This window comes from Triticum dicoccoides, chromosome 3B (genome assembly GCF_002162155.2).
Source record: "Triticum dicoccoides isolate Atlit2015 ecotype Zavitan chromosome 3B, WEW_v2.0, whole genome shotgun sequence".
Classification (NCBI taxonomy): domain Eukaryota; kingdom Viridiplantae; phylum Streptophyta; class Magnoliopsida; order Poales; family Poaceae; genus Triticum; species Triticum dicoccoides.
In genome coordinates this window covers 438,006,531-438,012,865 of record NC_041385.1, presented here as the reverse complement: position 1 = coordinate 438,012,865, position 6,335 = coordinate 438,006,531, and positions in this window count along the sequence as shown.

The window sequence follows — 6,335 nt, the reverse complement described above, 5'->3', positions numbered from 1 at the left end:
GATGGGCCTCGGGGGCCCGGGGCGGGCTCCGCGGGCCGGCGGCGATGTGGGCGCGGGCTCGCCCACGTGGCAGTCCCTGATTCGCCGGGGCGCGGCAGCGGACGCGTCCGGCTCCGTCCGGACATGTCCGGCGGCGCGGGGAGGGATTTTTTTAGGGTTTGCCCGTGAATTTCGGAGGGGGAGGCATATATATAGGTAGAGGGAGCTAGGAGTGTCCAAATGAGGTGCGGTTTTCGCCCACACGATCGTGATCGAACGAACGAGAGCATGGAAGGGAGTTAGATGGGTTATTGGGCTGTTTTGGAGGGGTGTTGGGCTGCAACTTAAAAGAGGCCTTGCTGGATATGCGGACAACCGTTGGAGTACCAAACGAGCTCCAAATGACCCGAAACTTGACAGGTGGTCTACCAGTGCTATACGAGGGCCACTTGGCAAGGCTCGGTCCATTCCGAGAACGTTTAACACCCGCACACGAAAAGAGACAAGAGGGGTGCGCCGGTGCATGTGGGAGTGTCGGATTGCGAAACGGACAACGGGGAAAATGCTCGGATGCATGAGATGAACACGTATGCAAAATGAAATGCACATGATGACATGATATGATATGCATGACATGAATAAGATGCAAAACAAAAGAGAAAACCCAACCGCGGAGGGAATATCATATCACATAGCCGAAAATGGCAAGAGTTGGAGATACAAAGATGGAAAGTTACATCCGGGGTGTTACAACACTCCACCACTACAAGAGGATCTCGTCCCGAGATCTAGGACTGAAAGAACTCCAGATATTCGGAACGGAGGTGATCCTCGCGCTCCCAGGTGGCTTCTCGATCGGAATGGTGTGACCACTTCACTTTCAAGAATTTGATTGACTTGTTGCGAGTATTGTGCTCGGTTTCTTCAAGAATAGCAACCGGGTGCTCATGATAAGAGAGATCTTCTTGGAGGTCAATCTCTTCGAAGTTGATAGTGCGCTCAGGAGTCTTGAAGCACTTGCAAAGCTGTGACACGTGAAACACATCATGCACGTTCGCAAAGTTGGATGGAAGCTCAAGTTGATAGGCGAGGTCGCCTCTTTTGCCAATGATCTTGAAAGGACCCACGTATCTAGGGGCAAGATTCCCTTTGATACCGAAGCAATGAGTGCCTTTCATTGGAGAGACGCGGAGGTAGACATGCTCTTCGATTTGAAAAGCCAAGTCACGGTGCTTGCTATCATAGTAACTCTTCTATCGCGATTAAGCGGCTTTGAGATTCTCACGAATGACTTTGCACATTTCTTCAGCTTCTGTGATCAAGTCATTGCCAAGAAGTTGGCGTTCACCTGTCTCGGACCAGTTGAGAGGAGTACGACACTTTCTGCCATAGAGAATTTCGAATGGGGCCTTGCCCGAACTCGCTTGGAAGCTATTGTTGTAGGAGAACTCGGCATATGGAAGACAATCTTCCCACTTCATACCGAAAGAGATGACACAAGCCTTGAGCATATCTTCAAGGATTTGATTTACTCGCTCGACTTGGCCACTTGTTTGAGGATGGAAAGCTGTGCTGAAACGAATGTTGGTGCCCATGGCCTTCTGAAAGGATTCCCAGAACTTAGAAGTGAAGATGCTTCCACGATCTGAAGATATCAATTGAGGAATACCGTGCAAGGAGACAATTCTAGAGGTGTATAGCTCTGCCAGCTGAGCTGCTGTGATAGATTCTTTGATAGGAAGAAAATGAGCCACTTTGGTAAGCTTGTCAATGACAATGAAGATAGCATCATTTCCACGCTTGGACTTAGGAAAACCAGTCACGAAGTCCATCTCGATATGGTCAAACTTCCATTCCGGAATAGCAAGAGGTTGGAGGAGACCAGCTGGTCGTTGGTGTTCTGCTTTCACTCTTCTGCAGACATCACATTCATTCACGAATTGAGCAATCTCTCGCTTCATTCGAGTCCACCAATATGACTGCTTGAGGTCATGGTACATCTTTGTACTTCCAGGATGAATGGATAGGAGGGAATTGTGTGCCTCATTCATGATGACTTTTCTCAGATCACCTTTTGGAACCACAATTCGATCCTCGAAGAAAAGAGTATCTTTGTCATCCAAGCGATAGCACTTGTATTTAGGAATTATCTTGTCAATACCACGTTTCACCTTCTTCACCATGGTATCCAGGAGTTGTGCCTCACGAATTTGATCTTCCAAAGTAGGAGAGACTATGAGGTTGGCAAGAAAGCCTTGAGGAACAACTTGAAGATTCAGCTTGCGGAAGGCTTCACAAAGATCCGGTTGAAACGGCTTGAGAATTAGACTGTTGCAATAAGCCTTTCTGCTCAGAACATCTGCAATCACATTCGCCTTGCCAGGAGTATATTCGATACTCGGATTGTACTCTTGAATCATTTCGACCCATAGAGTTTGCCTGAGGTTAAGGTTGGGTTGAGTGAAGATATACTTGAGGCTCTTGTGATCGGTGAAAATGTCCACTTGCCTTCCCAATAAGAGATGTCTCCATGTTATCAATGCATGGACAACTGCCGCCAACTCAAGATCGTAAGTGGGGTATTTCTTTTCGTTGGGCTTCAACTGACGAGAGGTATAGGCCACAACTTTCTTCTCTTGCATCAACACAGCACCGAGACCTTGAAGGGAAGCATCACAGAATACTTCGAATGGCTTGGATTCATCAGGAGGAGTCAAAACAGGAGCTGTGACTAGCTTCTCTTTGAGGGTGTTGAAAGCGACATCACACTCAGGCGTCCAGACATACTTGACATGCTTCTGGAGGAGGTTGGAAAGAGGCTTTGCAATCTTTGAGAAGTTCTCAACGAATCTTCGGCAATAGCTTGCAAGACCAAGAAAACTGCGGAGCTGTTTGACATTCTGAGGAGGTTCCCAATTCACAACTGCAGAAACCTTCGCCGGATTAACAGCAATTCCCTTGGCGGAGATGATGTGACCAAGATAAAGAACTTCATCAAGCCAGAACTCACATTTGGAAAACTTCGCATAGAATTGATGCTCTCTGAGCTTGTCGAGCACCAATCGCAAATGTTTGGCATGATCCTGCTTATTCTTGGAGAAGACCAAAATATCATCGAGATACACCAAGACGAATTCATTGGTGTAGGGGTTGAAGATAAAGTTCATCATGCAAGAGAAAGTTGGAGGAGCATTGACAAGGCCGAAAGATATGACAGTATATTCATAAGAACCATAGCTTGTTCTGAATGCTGTCTTGGGAATATCTTGTTCACGAATGCGAATCTGATGATAACCCATACAAAGGTCAAGCTTGGAGAATACTTTAGCACCTTTGAGTTGCTCGAAAAGCTCGTTGATGTTGGGAAGTGGATACTTGTTCTTGATTGTCTTCTTGTTCAATGGACGGTAATCGATGCAAAGTCAGTCCGTGCCATCCTTCTTCTGGACAAAAAGAACTCCACAACCCCATGGGGAAGAACTCGGTCTGATCAAACCCAGACGCTCTTGTTCATCGAGCTGCTTCTTTAATTCCTTCAGCTCCTTGGATCCAAGCTTGTATGGACGCTTGCAAACGGGTTCAGTTCCAGGCTCAAGATCAATAACGAACTCGACTGGCCGATGAGGAGGCATACCCGGAAGCTCTTCTGGAAAGACATCTTGGTACTCACAAACGACTGGAATTTGAGAAATAGCATCCAATTCGCCCTTCTCATTGAGAGAAAACAACCGAATGGTTTCATCACGAGCGGCATAGATGATAACATCCTCAGAAGGGTGTGTCAATTGAATTTGCCTGGCAGCACAATCAAGCTGAGCCTTGTGCTTAGAAAGCCAGTCCATCCCAAGAATTAGATCAATATCAGAGTCACCAAGAACCACTGGAGAAGACAGAAATTTATAGTCACCCATCTTGATTGTGGTATCTGGAACCACCAAACTGGAGCTCAACCGTTTACCCGGAGAAACGACATCCATGGGTTTACCCAAATGTGACGAAGAGAATTCATGCTTGGCAAAAAACGGTCTTGACATGAAACAATGCGATTCACCAGTACCAAATAAGACTTTAGCAGGAATATCATTAATAGGAAGATTACCGATGATCACATCTGAAGAATCATCTGCCTGAGCTGCATTCATCATGTTCACCTTTGCAGACTTTGGATTATGCTTGACCACTGCATTGCTTGAAGATCTCACAGGAGGAGGAGGAGGAAGGCGCCTTTGATTGATGCATTTGTTCGCGTAGTGGCCTTTCTGCTGGCACTTGTTGCAAGTCACTTCTGAGAGCGGACGATGATAAGGAGCACTTGACCTTGGAGCTTGAGACTGAGACTTGTTCTGATAGATTGGGTTGGGTGGGTGGGAAGATCCACGACCACCTGAGTTCTTCTATTGGTAAGGCTGATGAAACGGAGGAGGAAGATAAAACTTCTGCTGCTTAGCTGCCACTTGTGAGGAAGAAGAAGATTGCACTGCATCCCTGATTCTCTTCTTAGAAGCCTCACACTTGAGCTGAGCACCTTCTTGCTTGAGTGCCATATTGTAGAATTGATCAAACTGAGTAGGCTTAATAAGAACGAGAGCTAACTGCAGATCCTCTCTAAGGCCACCTCTGAACTGATAGATCATACTTTTCTCATCAGGAACATCTTGCTTAGCAAAGCGAGCAAGTTTCTGAAACTGCTTGTTGTATTCGTACACTGACATGTTGCCTTGCTTGAGATTGCGGAACTCCTCACGCTTGCTCTCAACAACACTGGTAGGAATATGGTGAGCTTTAAAGTCCCGACAGAAATCAGTCCAAGTAATCACTCGACCACCTCTGGAATCCTTGTATTGCTGGAACCAATCAGCTGCCTGATCCTTGAGCTGAAAAGAAGCGAACTTGACATAGTCTTCAGGCCTGACATTGCTGCATTCAAAATGCTTGTTGATATCCACGAGCCAATCATCGGCATCTGTGGCCTCGACACAGTAGCTGAAAGACTTTGGCTGATTTGCAAGGAATTGGTTGAGGGTTGGAAACTGAGGCTGATGATTGAACTGCCCTTGACCTTGATTCCCTTGGTTGCCTTGGCCTTGGTTGCGCTCTTGCATGAGCTGAATCATCATCTGAGCATGGGCGTTAGAGGCTGCCATCAAAGCTTGCCATGCCTCCGAAGGCGGAGGTGGAGGTGGAGGGTTCGCCTGACTCCCATCATTGCGTTCCGGATTCTGACGCGTTGGCGGAGCCATCCTGAAGAGGGTGACATCCGTTAGCATCTTGATAGACAGATAGACAAGTTGAATCAATGGATAGAAATTGCAACATATAGTCTTCACAATAAACATTCGAACATGGATGAATGAATGAATTCCAAAGTAAACATCACACGTCCATTAAGGTGAGAAGCCACGTGATAAGAGATTGATGAATGAAATAAACAAGGTACAACTGGAACAAATAAGTGGTAAGGATTACCCAATCACAAACCAAATATCTGCGGAAGAAATGCTAGAGCTACTTGAATCCCACCTATAAACTCCCGAAACTTTCCGGTTATGCAATCAGGTGTTGAGGATACAGGGGAAGCAATATATCTCACCCATACTAACAATCCCTACATCCAGCTGTATCCATCCGTCAACACATAACCAAGAAACCTTCGGAAATCGTGTACCTCAACCTTCGAAAAGCATCCATTATACGAGTTATGGCAATACTCCCGAGCTCGCCCCAGTACTGGGTTATTGGGGTTATCTCACCAACAACTGCATAAAAGAGATTTTCAATGTCGGCAAAACTCAGGTATTCCAGAACTGCAACGATAAAATTGTGACGAGAACACCCCGGAGCTCAACTCCCCGAGACACTGCCACAACCCCTAAATGTTAGGAGGCACAAAGAACAATGTTCTCATCACAAAACCATCGGAACGATTCCAAGATACCCGCGTGATCCTAAAAAAAATTTAGTGAAATTTGAGAAGAGGAAAGTCAAAACATCTACGTCAGGAGACCTCACCAGAGCGACGAAGGGACTGAGGAGTAAAAAGAATCCTACTCTCCGATATATATAATCCTAAGACTCAAAACATTTTTTGTTCTAGACTCAACATCGCCAGCAAACAATCAAGCAGGGGCTCCTAAGTCGGGGATGGCTCTGATACCAACTTATTACACCCACGATGCGGCTATATCTCCCACGTGTCGAAGCACGACTTAGAGGCATAACCGCATGGTGGTTTTGTCGCAAGAAGGGTCATCTTCACACAATCCCATGTAATGAACAAGAATGGGATAAAGAGATTTGGCTTACAATCGCCACTTCACACAATACATAATTTAGATCATACATCATTCAAATACACT